Here is a 16,226-nt window from a genome sequence, read left to right as displayed (position 1 = left end):
GCTAGGGTTGCCCCCTTTTCTGGAAAAAAAAATCGGGCCCTTTTTTTATTCTTGCAATTTTTTTTCCCATTTTAAAAACATTTTGGATCAAAATAATTTTTTTCCGGCCAGGAACAGGGGGCCCGGGGTTTGGGGGGCCCCCAAAGTACCAAAAAACTGGGGGTTTTTCCCGAAATGCGGTTCATGGGGGAAAATTTTTGGGGATTTTTTTTTTTTAAATTTAAAAGACAAAAAACTGAAAAAACGGTAAAAGAATTAAATTTATGGCGAAACATTTCACCCCAAAAAAAAACCCCTATAAATTTTTTTTGTATGGGGGAAAAAAAAAAATTAAATTTTGAAAAAATCCCCTTGCTCCCCCTTTTTTTTCAATTTTTTTTTCCCCATTAAAGTGAATTTTCAACCCAAAACGAAATGGGTTTGAAATTCACCCCTCACTAATTTGACCCAAAAGGGAATCAAAAAAGCCCCCCAGTAACCCAAAGGGATAGCTGTTAACCCCAAATTTTCTTTTTTGCTTCTCCCAGTGTTTCCCAACCCTTTTTAAATTTTAGGGTTTCTGAAAGGGAAACAGATCTAAATGGTTGGGAAAGGGAAATAGAAGAGTACGTTTTATTGCCTCTGAAACCCCTGCCCCTTTGCCTCCCCGTTTCCCGGTCCCCGTTTAAAAGAATATTTTTGGGGGTTTAAATAACAGGGAAAATTCCCAATTTTTTTTGGATTTAGAGAAATTTTTAGAATTTTCCCCTTTTTTTATGGAAAAATGATATTCCCTTTTTACTGGCAAATATGCTGTAAAAAAAAACTACTGGAAAATTGTTATTTTAAAAACAACTGTCCCCCGAAGGGCACAAACCAGGCAAAAATCCCCCCCTTGAATAAACCCCCCCCACTAAAGATGTATTTTATTTTTGGGCAAAAACCCTAGGCCCCGTGCAACCCAAAAATGTACTTAAAAAGCCCCTTTTTAAGAATGACATAAAAACTCAGGTTGAATGTACTTGTGTTTTTTTTATTGGTTTTGGCCCTTTTTTCTTTTAAATGCTAAAATTTTACTGGGAAACCTTTATGTTTTATAAGGGGAAAATTTTAGATGTTTTTCAAATTCCCAAAAAAGTATATTAAAATATATATAAAAAACAATAAAATATATATATATATTTTATATATATTGGATGCCAAAAAGCAAATTCCATTGAAATTTGGAAATCCCCCCACCCCCCCCGTGCTTGTTTTTTTAGTGGCAGGGCAAAGGGGCCCGGGGGCCCCCCGATTGGGGGGATTTTCTATAAACTTTTTATGCCTTTAGGGCAGAACCCCCCTTATGAATGTGATAAGAAAGGTGGCCCCCTCTTTCTCTGGGCCCATTCAAGTCGTTTTTGAAAGGAAATTTTTCCCCATGTTTAGTTTTGAAAAATGAAAATTAAAGCCACAATCCAGTTCTTTTAAGGGCCCTTTTTGTGTCCTTAAAAAGGGTTTTTGGCCCGAAACGGGGGGAGGCAATTTCAAGGCTTCTAAAGTGAAAAAAAGGAGTTTTAATTGTAGGAAAAAATGGGGGCTGGACTTGTTTTTTTTTGTTTAAAACCCCCCAGGGCTAATCCCTGTAAAGATAAGAAAAAAAAAGAGTATTAAAACTAATACAAATATTTCCCGTTTGCCCAAAATCCTAAAAAGGGGGGAAAAAGCAAAACTTTTGAGGATGTGAGAAATGGATAATTAAAACAAAAAAGGGGAAAATTACATTTTCAAACATTCCCCTAAGAAGGTGCCCAAAAAATTTTTGTGAATACTGTTTTTAATCCTCACCCCTTTTTGCCGGACCCAAGACGTCCTGGAAAAATTTTTTAAAAGAGCTAAAAATTTACAGTTTAAAAATAAATTTTTAGAAACAATGCACAGGGGGGCCCCAAGTAATGTATTTAATTGGTTTTATGTATTAGTAAGGTTTTAGAAAAAAATTTAATTCAAAATGTGGATTTTTAATTAAAGGAACTAATGTAAAGGTTTTTGGGAATTTTGACTCCCAAAAGGTTGAGGAAGAAATTTTTATGAGCGGCCCCATATTTTTGGTTTAAAATTAAATAAATTGGCCCCAATTTGGGGGTAAGGCGGGAAAAAGAGAAGGGCGGTTTGGGGTGGGCCTTCCAGGTTTGGGACCCAAATAAAAATCCCCGGCAATCCAAGTTATACCCCACTTAAGATAAAGCTCATTCCGGCTCTCAGTGAATAAATTTGGGGGGGTTTTTTAAAAATATGTTTTTATATAAAAAGAGAATATGAAGGAAATCATTATCAGGGTTTAAAGTGAAAATAAAAGGGGCTTCCCTTTTTTGGAAAAATCATGGGTTTTCCCGTACAAAGATATTACGGGACCGTGGGCAGGTCGGGTGGGTTGTCGGTTGTCTGGGGGTTACACTTATAAAATTAAAAATTTTTTTTCTTCCTTAAAAAGGGAAACCCCCAAGAAAATTTTAAAATGGTTTTTTTTTTTTATAATTGAAAAAATTTTCCAAAAATTTTTTTTTTGTTAAATTTTTTAAATTGGGGGTTTTAAAAATTTTTGCCTTTATGTGTAAATTAAGTATTATTCCCCAACCCAAAAAAAATGCTTTAAAAAAAAAGAAAAGTACAGAAATTACCAGACAGTCTTTGTTTAGTCGATTACAAAGGGGATTACCTTCGACGAAAAATTTTAAAAAAGGGGCCACCCGGCCCCCCAGTGACTGATTCGTATAGTAGGGATGTAAAGATTTCGGGGCCATAAAAAATGGGGGTTCCCCTTGGTTTTGGTTATTCCAAAATTTTATTCCCAAGGGGAGAAAGAGAAGAGAATTTCTTTAAAATTAAAGGAAGAAGTTATTTTTTTACCAAATTTTTTTTTTGTTATGTTTTTTCTATAGGAAAAGAGATTGTCATTCCATCAGTCTCTCCCCCGGAAAAATTTATTATAAAAGAAAATTTTGCAGTGCCAAAATCAGTAAATTTTTGGGAAAAAACCCTCCCTATAGTGAATTTTCCCATTTTTTTTCCCCGAAAATTTTAAAAAAAAGGAAAAAAAGCAAAAGAATATTTACTTCAGTTTTTTAAAAATGTAAAAAAAAATAAAAAGCAAAAATCGGGAAAGGCAACCCCCCGTGTGTATTAGTTCACCCATGAACGTTTAGATAGCCAAAAATTGCAGCCCCAAAAAAATAAAGCTGAATAGAAACTGCAAAAAAAAAATAAAAAATGAGCAGTGAATGTATAAAATGTAGGGTATTTGTTATAAGTGAAAAAAAACACCAAATATTAGGCCCAAATATTGAGGGGGCCTTTTCCAAGGGGAAAGGGATACTCAAGCAGTTATGTAAAAAAAACCCCCTTTTAAAAAAAGGGTTTTTTTTGGGGGTGTGTTTCGGGATACTAGCGGTTATTTTTTTTTGTGACCCTCCCCATAAACCCCCGGTTTAAAAACGTTTTTCCTGTAATTGCCCCCAAATCATATCGGGGGGTAAAAGTCCCCTTTTTGAAAAAATGAAAAGATATAATTTTTTTGCCCAAAGGGGCAAAAAGGCGAAGGAAGGGGCCTTTTCCGATTTGGAGCTGGAGGTGCGTTCCCTTGGGGGAACACTGGAAAAAAAACCAAAAAGTAAACCAGGAAAAATGCCAGAACAAAAATACAAGTAGAATTGTGGAGACCCAAAGTTTAGTGTATGTTGCAAAAAAACATAAGAAAAAAATTACATAGCATACGCGTCCCTTTACCCCTGCAAAAGATTTTAATCCTTAAAAAAGGATAGCCCCTTCCCGTTTTTCCCCCGTTTTTTGCTCAAAGACCTAAAAAAGGGAGTGCCGTAGGATTAGTAAAAATGTTGTTACTATAAAAAAAAAATTTAATTGGGGGGGCGAAAGGGGCCCCAATTAGGGGAAAATTAAAAACCTATTGGAAATTTAAAAAATGAATGAGCTTTCCCAACTGCACTAGTAGGTAACCCCTTGAAATTTTAAAGGAAGGGGAGGAACTGTAAAGATAAGTCTCTACCTAAACCAAGAGCTTTATGTATGATGTTTTTCCCCCAGCTTGGCCAAGAGGAAAGGGTGTAATCTGTTAAAAAGTAACAAGAAAACCCCAAGGGGAACCCTAAAAATAGGGGGCAGTCCCCATTGTTAAACCCCGGGAAAACTGAATTAAAAAATATTAAGCTTAGTTACAAACAAGAATCCCCTTTCCAAAAAGGGCACCCCAAAGAAGTGCTGGATTGGAATCCAAAAAATCATTGGGGGGTTTTTTTGGGCCCAAAAACCGAAAGAAAGAATACATTTACCCCCCAACTTTGTTTAAAATTTTGTAAAAATGTTTTTTGGAATCTTCTCTTTTTGGGAAATCCATATTCATAGCGGGAAAAGGGCCGGGCATGAAAAGGTTTCCCCTTTGGACCCTATATCCACTAGGGGGAAAATTCATAGGATTTGCACCCCAAAGGGAAGAAAAAAAACAAAAAATTCCTTGTGTAATTGTGGTTTTGGCTCATAAAAGATTAACCCTTTAAATAGTAGAAAAACGAGGATTTAGAGAAGAGATAAAAATATTAATTTAAGATATTATATATGTATGAGAAAAAATAAGTGCCCCCAGGAAACAACTTCCCCGTGATTTCAAAATTAGGAAATACATTTTTTTTTGCGGCCCCGTAAAAAAAAAAAAATTTTTTAAAAAAGACCCCTCACCAGGAAGAAGACCAAGTCTGGTTTGCTCCCATTATAATTTGTCTTTGATGAGAAATTACAGTCATTCCAAAATTTTCCAAAAGAAATCCCAAAATGGTTTTTTAAAATTTAAAACCCAGGTTTTCTGGTTAGTTGGACATATCACCATGGAAGCACCAAATCACTTATATTATTAAATTGACCCCAACATTTTTGACTTTCAATATTTTAATTTTATTAGGGAAATTTAAACACTTTTAAAATTCATTGATTTTAATTTTGTATTTATATTACTGGTTTTTTAAAATTGGGGAAAAAAAACTTTTTTTTTTAAAAAATGTCCCCTTTTGGGGAAATTTTTAAAATCCCTTTTTATTTAAGGTTTTCGTTTTACCCTTTTTTTTTTGCAGGTGTATTTTTGGGGTTACTGACTGACTTTTTTTCGCTGTTTTCCCCAAATTTAAAGGGGAATTTTACACCCCACAGGCCTAGATCATAACACGTTAAGGGCCCATAAAAAAAGGAAAATTTTTTTTCTTCAAGAAAAAAATCTAAAATATAAGTGATTATTGATGAATTTGAATTATTAAAGAGTAAGCTTTGGTAAAATGGCTGGACAGATATGTGCAAACATTAGTTGTTTTAGTGTTGGGAAATCGAAAATGAATAGTGACGTAACTAGATATTTCTGGGCCCCCCAGTTAATTTCAATAAATTTAAATTTTAAATGATTTCAATTAGGGGCCTTTGGGGCCCCTATACTCCTGGGCCCCCTGAGCTGCAGAATCTTATTTTCCTCTGTAGTTTACTTTCCCGTCATGAAAAAAATCGTATACAAACACAAACTCACCATCTGCTGAGCAGGAACATCCTTCTTTCATTTCCAAAGCATTCTCTGAAATAACTAAAAAACAAAAGAAAAATACTGATTAAAAATAATGATTCTTTAATTTGGCAAAAACACATTTACTGTAGTGAAAAATCATTGGCCAGCTTTGGGAAGAGGTGTTTTTTTTGGTTCAAGCCCAAACATTGACAAGTCTGGTATTTTCCTGTCTGGTCCATCCCAAAAATTTCCCATGTTTTATTTTGTTTTCTTGCCAGGGTTTGTCCAATCGTTTACAACCAACATCAAGTTGTTAAACTGATTTATTCAATACTTTAAGCTGAATATGGAAGAAACTAAAAAAATATTTCTCTATCTTTTATGCTTTATTCTGGGGTGACACATATTTTGATCTTCAGACTAGCAATGTTTTCCTCAAAAACCTTACCTGGGGGGGGGTAAAAACAATTATTCCTTTCTCATTTGCCAAACTATTTTTCTTTTAAAATATTCTTTCAGGTGCATCTTACAACAAATGCAATGGCAGAAATAATTATCTCCCTTTTTCGTTTTGCAACATTTTCAACTACATTTTCTTTTACATATTCTTCATGTGGCATCTTCATCAAACAATGCATGGCAGACTAATTTCTCTTTCTCATTTCCAACGTTTGCAACAAACATTTTTTTTTTTCATATTCTTCATGTGCTCTTCATCAAACACGGCATGGTAAACTAATTTTCTCCTTCTGTTTCCAAGTTTGCAACTTAACTTTTTTTTTACATATTCTTCATGTGGGATCTTCATCAACACGGCTGGTAGACTAATTTATTCCTTCTCGTTTGCAAAATTTTTCAACTACTTTTCCTTTTACATATTTTCAGGTGCATCTTCATCAACACTGCATTTCAAACAAATGGAACAAAGTGAATACTAATTAAAATGAAATCTATATATATATATATATATTATATTTTTTTCTAATAATAAAATTTATATGAAATAATTAATTATATTAAAGAAAGTAAGCAAGCAAGCTTTTCCTTTGTGACAGCATATGTAAATAAACTTATTAATAGAATAGAAGGGGCAATGGCCCATGTTGTCTTGGTGAAGAGAGATATAAAATAGATTAGGCACTCTCATTTTTGAATATCAAGACTATCTTTTTTAAGAAATCTTATTGGTAATTTGAACTTCCGGAGCTATAGCAGGTTGGGAGGGGACCACCTTTTTAAATATGGGAAGCAGAAATCACTTTTCATGTAGAAAAATCTAATTCCCTCATATCAGCAAGTCCCACAAACATGTCCATGACCAGAAAGCTTAAATATCATACCCAAAAACCCACAATCTCTATCCTATACATACAGGGCCCTCAAGGCTTAAACACTTACCCTGGTCCTACAATCCAAATAAGCAGGAAAATGCTGGTTTCTGAGTTTTCTGAGTTTTTCTTGGTTTCCTCGTTGCTTCTACAGTCCAAAAATAGATATTTATTTTAATTCATTTCATTTATAAAATGGATTTACTATCGTATATACAGTAGAAACAAAAAAGTTCATAAACTTAGCATAAATAAAGGCAGTTTTTCATACCGAGAGGTTTCTCAGAATTAGACTCTGGGGTCGGGTGATACATCTTTCCTTTGATATCAATGTTTTCCTGGAGTGAAAAGATACAAATACCATTAAGAATTTATTGGAAATTAATTAACCAATTGATACACTAAAGAAAAGGAAACAAGAGCAAAAGCCAAAGCCATAGACAACAGAATAAAAAAAAAAAAGACAGATTGAGGCAAATGCATGTTAATTATTGATTGGTTGGGTGATGTCTATAATAATGGATTTGCCAGTGTATTCGTCTGATCATGAATTCCAAATAAGTTTAGTAAAGGAAGAGGTTTCAGTCTTACCTTTTCTTTCTTCTAAAAAAATTTTGAAGCTTTTTGGAAATATTGTATTCATTTCTAATTAATCCTATAAAGAAAATAAATATTGTAAATCTTCTCATGTTATGCAAAAACAAAAAACAACTAAAAACAATTTATAATATTAAATTACATTTTCAGCTTTCTATAAAATAAAAGTAGAAACATACAATTAAAGTTCAAGAAAAGTCTGTGGGGATATTTGGATGGTTATAGGACAAGGAAACATTGGGGGGAGGGGAATATGTTAGCCCCCACCCCACGTTGAATAAGATTTCTAAGACGGAGAAAAAAAACTAATAGGAATTGTAAATTTTGTTGACGCCCCAAGTCTCCCAGCTGAGAACATAGAAAATGTTTGCTACTTAATGACAATTATGTCAAGATAAACCATATCAGAATAATATAAACCTTTAAAATATAAACTCAGGGATGCATGGAGTCTCAGTATAAGAAGCAGCCAAAGATTTTCTTACATAGATATGAGATTTACACCCGCTTAGCGCCTAATTTGAAATTAAATACAGTTAAAAAAATATAAAGTGTATATATAACTAAATATAAAAGTAACTCCGTACTTACAAAAGTTAGTTAAGATCTCTTGTTTTTTTGTGTAGAAAAAATGCTTTTTAAACTACCGAAAGTCACAGTGGTGAACTCGTCGGTAGTTAAGGCAGCAAGTGACAGTAATCTGGCAGTGAGTCAAGTATCACCTTTGATGATTATGAACATCACAATGCTTTTCTTGTTGCCATGGCAACAGAGATGACATCAAATGCCTTTTCTTGTTGACACAGCTGGTGCCATGGCTGAACATCACAATGACATTCCTGTTGCCATGGCAACACAGGCTAAAACCAAATTATCTAATTATCAAGATATACTATGGCATCAATATTATTTTAAAATAATTAAAGAAGAACAGAGTAAAATAATTCATAATGAAAGTGAATAAAAACAAATGTGCTAAAAGTAAAAATATATACAATATGAGGCAAAATTTATACAAAGGTCGGATTTGGAATTCATGTGATTTTTTTTTTGAAAAAAATCCCATAAACTTGCACGAACCAATTCGACCAATCTAAAATTTATTTTAAAAAAATCAAATTTCCTAAACATCGTTTGAATAGGATCCACCCGAAAAATAAAATTTCTAGAAAAAACATTTGTATTCACTGGGGGTGCTTTATACCCCACCCCCGAGTGTACAAGGCGTTTCTTTAACAAAAGCCAGAGAGGTCCAATTTAATGAGTTTTTGTAATGTTTATTTCTACTTTAAATAAACTCTAAATTTTAACAAAAAAGAATGCCTGCTTATTTTTAAAAATCTGAATATGAAACATGTGAAACAAATTGAATAGTTTCAAATGTTATTCTATCATGGGTCTTAAAAATGTGAAAAACTTTGTTAAAAAAGCTTTAAGATTGCTATAGATGGCTCCTGTTGACTTCTACATGAACTTGACAGCTTATAGATGTCAACGTTTTAACATTTTGAGCTTTAACAATTTTTTTCTGCTCTTTGTAAATTTTCGTGCATAGAATTTTCGTGCATAATTCGATTTCAAAAATTTGGATTCAATATCAGAATAATATAAACTTTAAAATATAACTCAGAGATGCATGGAGTCCTCAGTATAAAAGCAGCCAAAGATTTTCTAACATAGATATGAGATTTACACCAGTTTAGCACCTTTAATTTGAAATTAAGGCAGTTTGACATACAAAGTGTATATTATAAATAAAAAGTAACATCCGTACTTACAAAAGTTAGTGAAAGATTCTTTGTTTTTGTGTAGAAAAAAATGCTTTTTAACTACCGAAGAGTCACAGTGTGAACTCAATCGGTAGTTAAAGCAGCAAGTGACAGTAATCTGGCAGTGAATCAAGTAGTCACTTTGATTGATTATGACATCACAATGCCTTTCTTGTTGGCCATGGCAACAGAGATGACATCACAATGGTTTCTTGTTGAACACATGCTGCGTCCTATTATCATGGGGTCAGGGACTACTTTAATTTACTATGGACCTTGATATTCTTTGACTGGCAACTATGCTAAAAAAAGACTACTTGAGAAGTTGTTACTTAAAGGGCAAACTGCCTCTCAAAGGACACAATTCATCGCCCAACATTGGCACTATGGAAGACTTTATCTGCAAGTCTGCCCACAGAAATTTATTGGTTTTGCATTCAATTATTTTACATACAGGAAATATACGGTAACAACATATTTGTTTTATACAGCATTTGAGATTTATTTATTACTAAACAAACAAAAAATTGCGTATAATATATATATATATATATATATATATATGTATATATATGTACAATATATAAATATATATGGATGCCAAAATGCACCCTGAATTGCAACTTGAAGTCCCTCCACCACCCCCGTGCTTGTATGTTAAGTGGCACGGGCAGGGTCCCCAGGGAATTTTGCATTCTGTCCTAAACGGGCAGCCCGGGGCCCCCCACAATTGTGGGATCTGCTATATAATTTCTTATGCCACTGCAGGGCAGACTCCTTATGAATATCGAGATTGAATGGTGAGCTCTCTCTCTGGGCCCATCTTATAGAGCCATCATATTTTTAAGTCGATTTCTGCTGGAATTTATTCTCATGTTTCAGTTTCTGAAGATGAAATTACGCCACAATCCAGTTCTTTTAAGGCCATTTTAGTGTCCTCTAACAGTCTTATTGGCCAGATCGGCGGAGGCAATGCAAGGCTTCTAAAGCTGAAGAAAGGAGTTCTGATTGTAGGAACAAATGGAGGCTGGACTTGTTTTTTCTGTAAAGCCTCCCAGTCTAATCCCTGTAACAGATAAGAAATAAAAGAGTAGTTACATAATACAGATATACTATTCCCTGCTTGTGCCTAAAGTCAGTCCATACACAGGGGGCACAAGCAAAACTTTATAGAGGATGTGAGCAATAAGGAGTGAATCATAGACATAAACAGAGGGACTTACATCTTTCAAACATTGGCCCTAAGCAAGGTGCCCGAACAACTTACCTTGTAGAAATCACTGTTCTTTATATCCTCAGCACCATTTTTGCCGGATCCAAGACGATCCTCTGGGAATTTATTCAAGAGCTGCAAAATACATTGTTATACAAATAGAAGATTAGCAAACAATGCACAGACGGCACCAAGTCAGCATGTATTTAATTAGGTATAGTAGTTAGTAAGGTTTTAGAATAAATCTTAAATTCTAAAACTGTGGATATTTTAATTATAAGGCCAGACTAATGCTAAAGGCTTTGGGAACTTTTGACTGCCATAGTGCCCTTGAGGAAGAAATATTTTATGAGCAATGGCCATATCATGGTTGAATGAATAGAATTGGTGCCAATTTGGGTAAGGCTGGAAAGAGAAGGGCAGGTTGGTGGGCTTCCAGGTCTTGGGAGCCAATAGAACATGCCCAGGCACTGCCAAGTTATAGACCACTTACAGAGTCAAGCCTACAACTTCAGGCATCTCTAGTGAATGAAATTGGGGTTTTGTTAGAAATATGTCACTTTTACCTAATAGTAAAGTAGAATATAGAAGGCAATCATTATCATGGGTCTAAGTGATAATAGAAAGGGGCTTCCTTATGGATATATCACATGTGGCACTTACCCGTACTAAGATATTACGGGACTCCGTGGGCAGGTCGGGTGGGTATGTCGGCTGTCTGCAGGTTACACTTATAATAATCTGATTTTTTTTCTGTCCTTCAAAGGGAAACTGTAAGAGAAATACAATAGGTTTTTTTTTTTAGTAATTGAAATAATTTGCCTCAATTTGTCATTTGATTAATTTGATATTGTTTTATAGTTTGCCTTTATGTGTCATTAAGTATGTACTTGCCCACGCCAATAAAATGCTTTAACAGAAAAAGTATAAAGTACAGAAATTAGCCAGACAGTCTTTGTTTAGTCTGATTATCAGAAGGGGCACTTACCTTGCCGACGAGCATTTTATAAATGGCCACTCCCAGTGCCCACCAGTCGACTGATCTCGTATAGTAGGGAAGTGTAAAGATTTCTGGGGCCATATAAAATGCAGTTCCACATTGAGTTTTGGTTATGTCCGAAAATCTCATTCCTGAAGCAGAAAGAGAAGAGTAAGTTACATTTTAGTTAAAGGAAGTAAGTTATGTTCTATCCAATTATTATTTGTTATGTATTTCTATAGAGCCAACAGAGATTGTCATTCACATCAGTCTCTGCCCCTCTGGAATTCTATTCATGAAACGTACCTTCTTTGCAGATGCCAAAGTCAGTAATTTTGGCATATCCGTCTCTATCCAGTAGAATATTTTCTAGTTTTATATCCCTGCATTTGAAAAAATGGACAGAAAAGCAAATGTAAATATTTACATTCAGTTTTAATAATGTAAATAAGAATAAATAGCAAATATCTGGGACTAAGGCAACACACGTGTGTATTCAGTACTCACCTATGAACGATGTTACGATCATGCAAGAATTGCAGCCCAAGAACAATACAAGCTGAATAGAATCTGCAAATAAAAAATATAGAAAATGAGCAGTGAATGTATAAAATGTACTGGGCTATTTGTCTATAAGTGCAACAAACACCAGTGATTACTGAGCCTAAATATTGAGCGGCCCATGCCTAAGGAACTGGGATACTCAAGCAGTCTATGTACACATTACCCTATAATAATGGAGTTATTTAGGGATAGTGATGACGAGGATACTAGCAGGTTAGTTATTGTGTGACCCTGCCTATAAACCCACTGGTACTTACACAGCTCTCTCCTGTGATATTGCACAGTCACCTATCAGGGATATCAAGTCTCCTCCTTCAGCAAAATCCATAGCAAGACAGATATAATGTTCTGTCCTAAAGGAGGCAAATAGTGACGTAAGGAAGGGGCACTTTTCGATCTTGGCCAGCTGGAGGATGCGTTGCTCTCGGAGAACACTGGGAAAGAAAAGCCAAAATGTCAATCCAGGAAAAGATGCACAGAACAAATGATACAAGTAGAATTGTGGCAGAGCCAATGATTTAGTGCTATGTTAGCACAAAACACATAAGAATAACTTACATAGCATACGCGTCCGTTATATCCATGCAACGACTTTCAATAGCCTTAATGGCGATAGTCCTTCCTGTATTCCTGTGTTTTGCTCGATAGACCTGAAACGAGAGAGTGCCGTAGGATTACGTACAAGTGTTGTTACTATAAAAAAACGAAATTTAATTGGATGGACGCAAAGGGGTCGAAGTTATGGGCATTAAACCTATTGGAAACTTTACAAAATGAATGAGCTATTCCCCAAGGGCTGCACTCAGTAGGTAAGTCCTTGTAATGTTACTAGTGACAGAGGAGGAACTGTCAAAGCAATGAGCTGCATCTACCTACAGAACCAAGATGCATTTATGTACTGATGTCTATTTCCAGCATTGGCCAAGAGGACCAAGGTGATCATCTGCTTCTAAGTAACAAGCAGAAGCAATGGGGAACCCTACACAATACTGTGCAGTCTCCAGTCTGATTAAATCCCTGGATAACTGAATTAATAACATATTAAGCTTAGTTACAAACAGAGCAACTCACCTTTCCAAACGCACCCTCACCAAGAAGTGACTGGAGTTGGAAGTCCTCAATCGATGGTGGGGTTTTAGGCAGAAACCTGAAAGAGAAGAAATACATTTGATTCACCCAACTATTGTTTGTATTTGTATCAATGTTCTTATGGAATCTTCTCTGTTTTAGGGCAAGATCCATATTCATAGCAGGAAAGCCATGCATGAACAGGCATTCTATTGGACCATATATCCACTATGGGTAAGATCTCATAGGATTTGCACCCCAAAGGGACAAGAAATACATCAAAAAGAATTACCTTGTGTCAATTGTGGTGTGGCTCATGACACGATTAACCCTTTCAATAGTAGAATCAAAGCGAGGATTCTAGAGAAGAGATAGAAATATCATTAAGTTAAGATCATTATATCATGTATGAGTAAAAACTAATGTCAGCCTCCAGGTATAACAACTTACCCGCTGATTCTCAGGATTAGGAAATATCACTTGTTTCTTTGACGGTCCTGTAAAAACAAACAAAAGTTTCACAAACGAGCCATCACCAGGAATGAAGACCTAAGCCTGCTGGTTTGCATCCCATTATAACTTTAGTCTTTGACTGAGAAACGTTACAGAATCATTCCTAAAATTTTCCAAACAAGTCAATACCCAAAATGGCTCTTAAATTTATATCCATGGATTATCTGGTTAGATTGGACATATGCACCTATGGAAGCACACGAATCATCTCATATATCTACTGTATATAGAGCCCCAACATATATCTGCACTTTTCAAGTATTTATAGTTTTATTAGATGGTAATTCTAATCACTCTATAATTCATTAGATATTAATTCTGTCATTCTATCATTACTGTGTTTTAAAATTAGGGAAAATCAAATCATTTTTTTTTAAAACTGTACCTGGAGGATTCTTGACTCCTATTTCCCTATTTAAGGTTTTCGCTTTCTCAGCCTTTTTTTCTTGCAGGTAAAGTATTCGTTGATTCACTGACTGACTCTTTTTATCTGCTGTGTTCCAATTTACAATGCAATGACACAGCCACAGGCCTAGATCATAACACGTTAAGGCCTATAAAAAAAGGAAAATTCGTTTTTCTTCAAGATAAAAATCTAAATATAAGTGATTATTGATGAATTTGAATTATATAATAGAGTAGCTTTGGTAAAATGGCTGGACAGATATGTGCAAACATTAGTTGTTTTAGTGTGGGAAATCGAAAATGAATAGTGACGTAACTAGATATTACTGGGCCCCACAGTTAATTACAATATTTATTTAAACTGTATTTCAATTAGGGCCTTATGGGGCCCCTATACCTCCTGGGCCCCCTGCAGCTGCAGAATCTTATTCCTCTGTAGTTACTTTCCCTGGTCATGAATAAAATCGTATACAAACACAAAACTCACCATCTGCTGAGCAGGAACATCCTCTTTCATTTCACAGCACTTCTCTGAAATAACTAAAGACAAAAGAAAAATACTGATTAAAATAATGATTCTCAATTTGGCAAAAACACAATTTACTGTAGTGATAAAATCATTGGCCAGCTGGTAAGAGGTGTTTTTTTGGTTCAAGCCCATCATTGACACGTCTGGTATTTTCCTGTCTGGTCCATCCCAAACTTTCCCATGTCTTATTTGTTTCTTGCCAGGGTTGTCCAATCGTTTACACCAACATCAAGTTGTATCTTGATTTATATCAATACTTTAAGCTGAATATGGAAGATCTAAATGTAAATATTTCTCTATCTTATGCTTTATCTGGGGTGACACATATTTGATCTTCAGACTAGCAATGTCTGTTCCTCAAAAACCTTACCTGGAGGGGGTAGACTAATTATCTCCTTCTCATTTGCAACTACTTTTTCTTTTACATATTCTTCAGGTGCATCTTCATCAACACTGCATGGCAGACTAATTATCTCCTTCTCGTTTGCAACATTTTCAACTACATTTTCTTTTACATATTCTTCATGTGCATCTTCATCAACAATGCATGGCAGACTAATTATCTCTTTCTCATTTCCAACGTTTGCAACTACATTTTCTTTTACATATTCTTCATGTGCATCTTCATCAACACGGCATGGTAGACTAATTATCTCCTTCTCGTTTCCAACGTTTGCAACTACTTTTTCTTTTACATATTCTTCATGTGCATCTTCATCAACACGGCATGGTAGACTAATTATCTCCTTCTCGTTTGCAACATTTTCAACTACTTTTTCTTTTACATATTCTTCAGGTGCATCTTCATCAACACTGCATTTCTACAAATGGACAAAGTGAATACATAATATAAATGAAATCTATATATATATATATATATATAATTTCTAATAATACATTATATGAACATAATTAATTATATTAAAGAAAGTAAGCAAGCAAGCTTTTCCCTTTGTGACAGCATATGTAAATAACTTATTAATAGAATAGAAGGGCATGGCCCATGTTGTCTTGTGAAGAGAGATATAAAATAGATTAGGCACTCTCATTTTTGAATATCAAGACTATCTTTTTAAGAATCTTATTGGTAATGAACTTCCGGAGCTATAGCAGGTTGGGAGGGGACCACCTTTTTTAAATATGGGAAGCAGAAATCACTTTTCATGTAGAAAAATCTAATTCCCTCATATCAGCAAGTCCCACAAACATGTCCCATGACCAGAAAGCTAAATATCATACCCAAAACCCCACAATCTTCTATCCTATACATACAGGGCCCTCAAGCTTAAACACTTACCCTGGTCCTACATCCAAATAAGCAGGAAAATGCTTTTCTGAGTTTTCTGAGTTTTCTTGGTTTCCTCGTTGCTTCTACAGTCCAAAAATAGATATTTATTTTAATTCATTTCATTTATAAAATGGATTTACTATCGTATACAGTAGAACAAAAAGTTCATAAACTTAGCATAAAATAAGGCAGTTTTCATACCGAGAGGTTTCTCAGAATTAGACTCTGGGGTCGGTGATACATCTTTCCCTTTGATATCAATGTTTTCCTGGAGTGAAAAGATACAAAATACCATTAAGTATTATTGGAAATATATAACCAATTGATACACTAAAGAAAGGAAGCAAGAGCAAAGGCCAAAGCCATAGACAAACAGAATAATAAAAAACAGACAGATTGAGGCAAATGCATGTTAATATTGATGGTTGGGTGATGTCTATAATAATGGATTGCCAGTGTAT

Source organism: Xenopus laevis, chromosome 7S (genome assembly GCF_017654675.1).
Source record: "Xenopus laevis strain J_2021 chromosome 7S, Xenopus_laevis_v10.1, whole genome shotgun sequence".
Lineage (NCBI taxonomy): Eukaryota > Metazoa > Chordata > Amphibia > Anura > Pipidae > Xenopus > Xenopus laevis.
The sequence above is the reverse complement of the archived record's forward strand: the minus strand, read 5'-3'. Positions refer to the sequence as shown.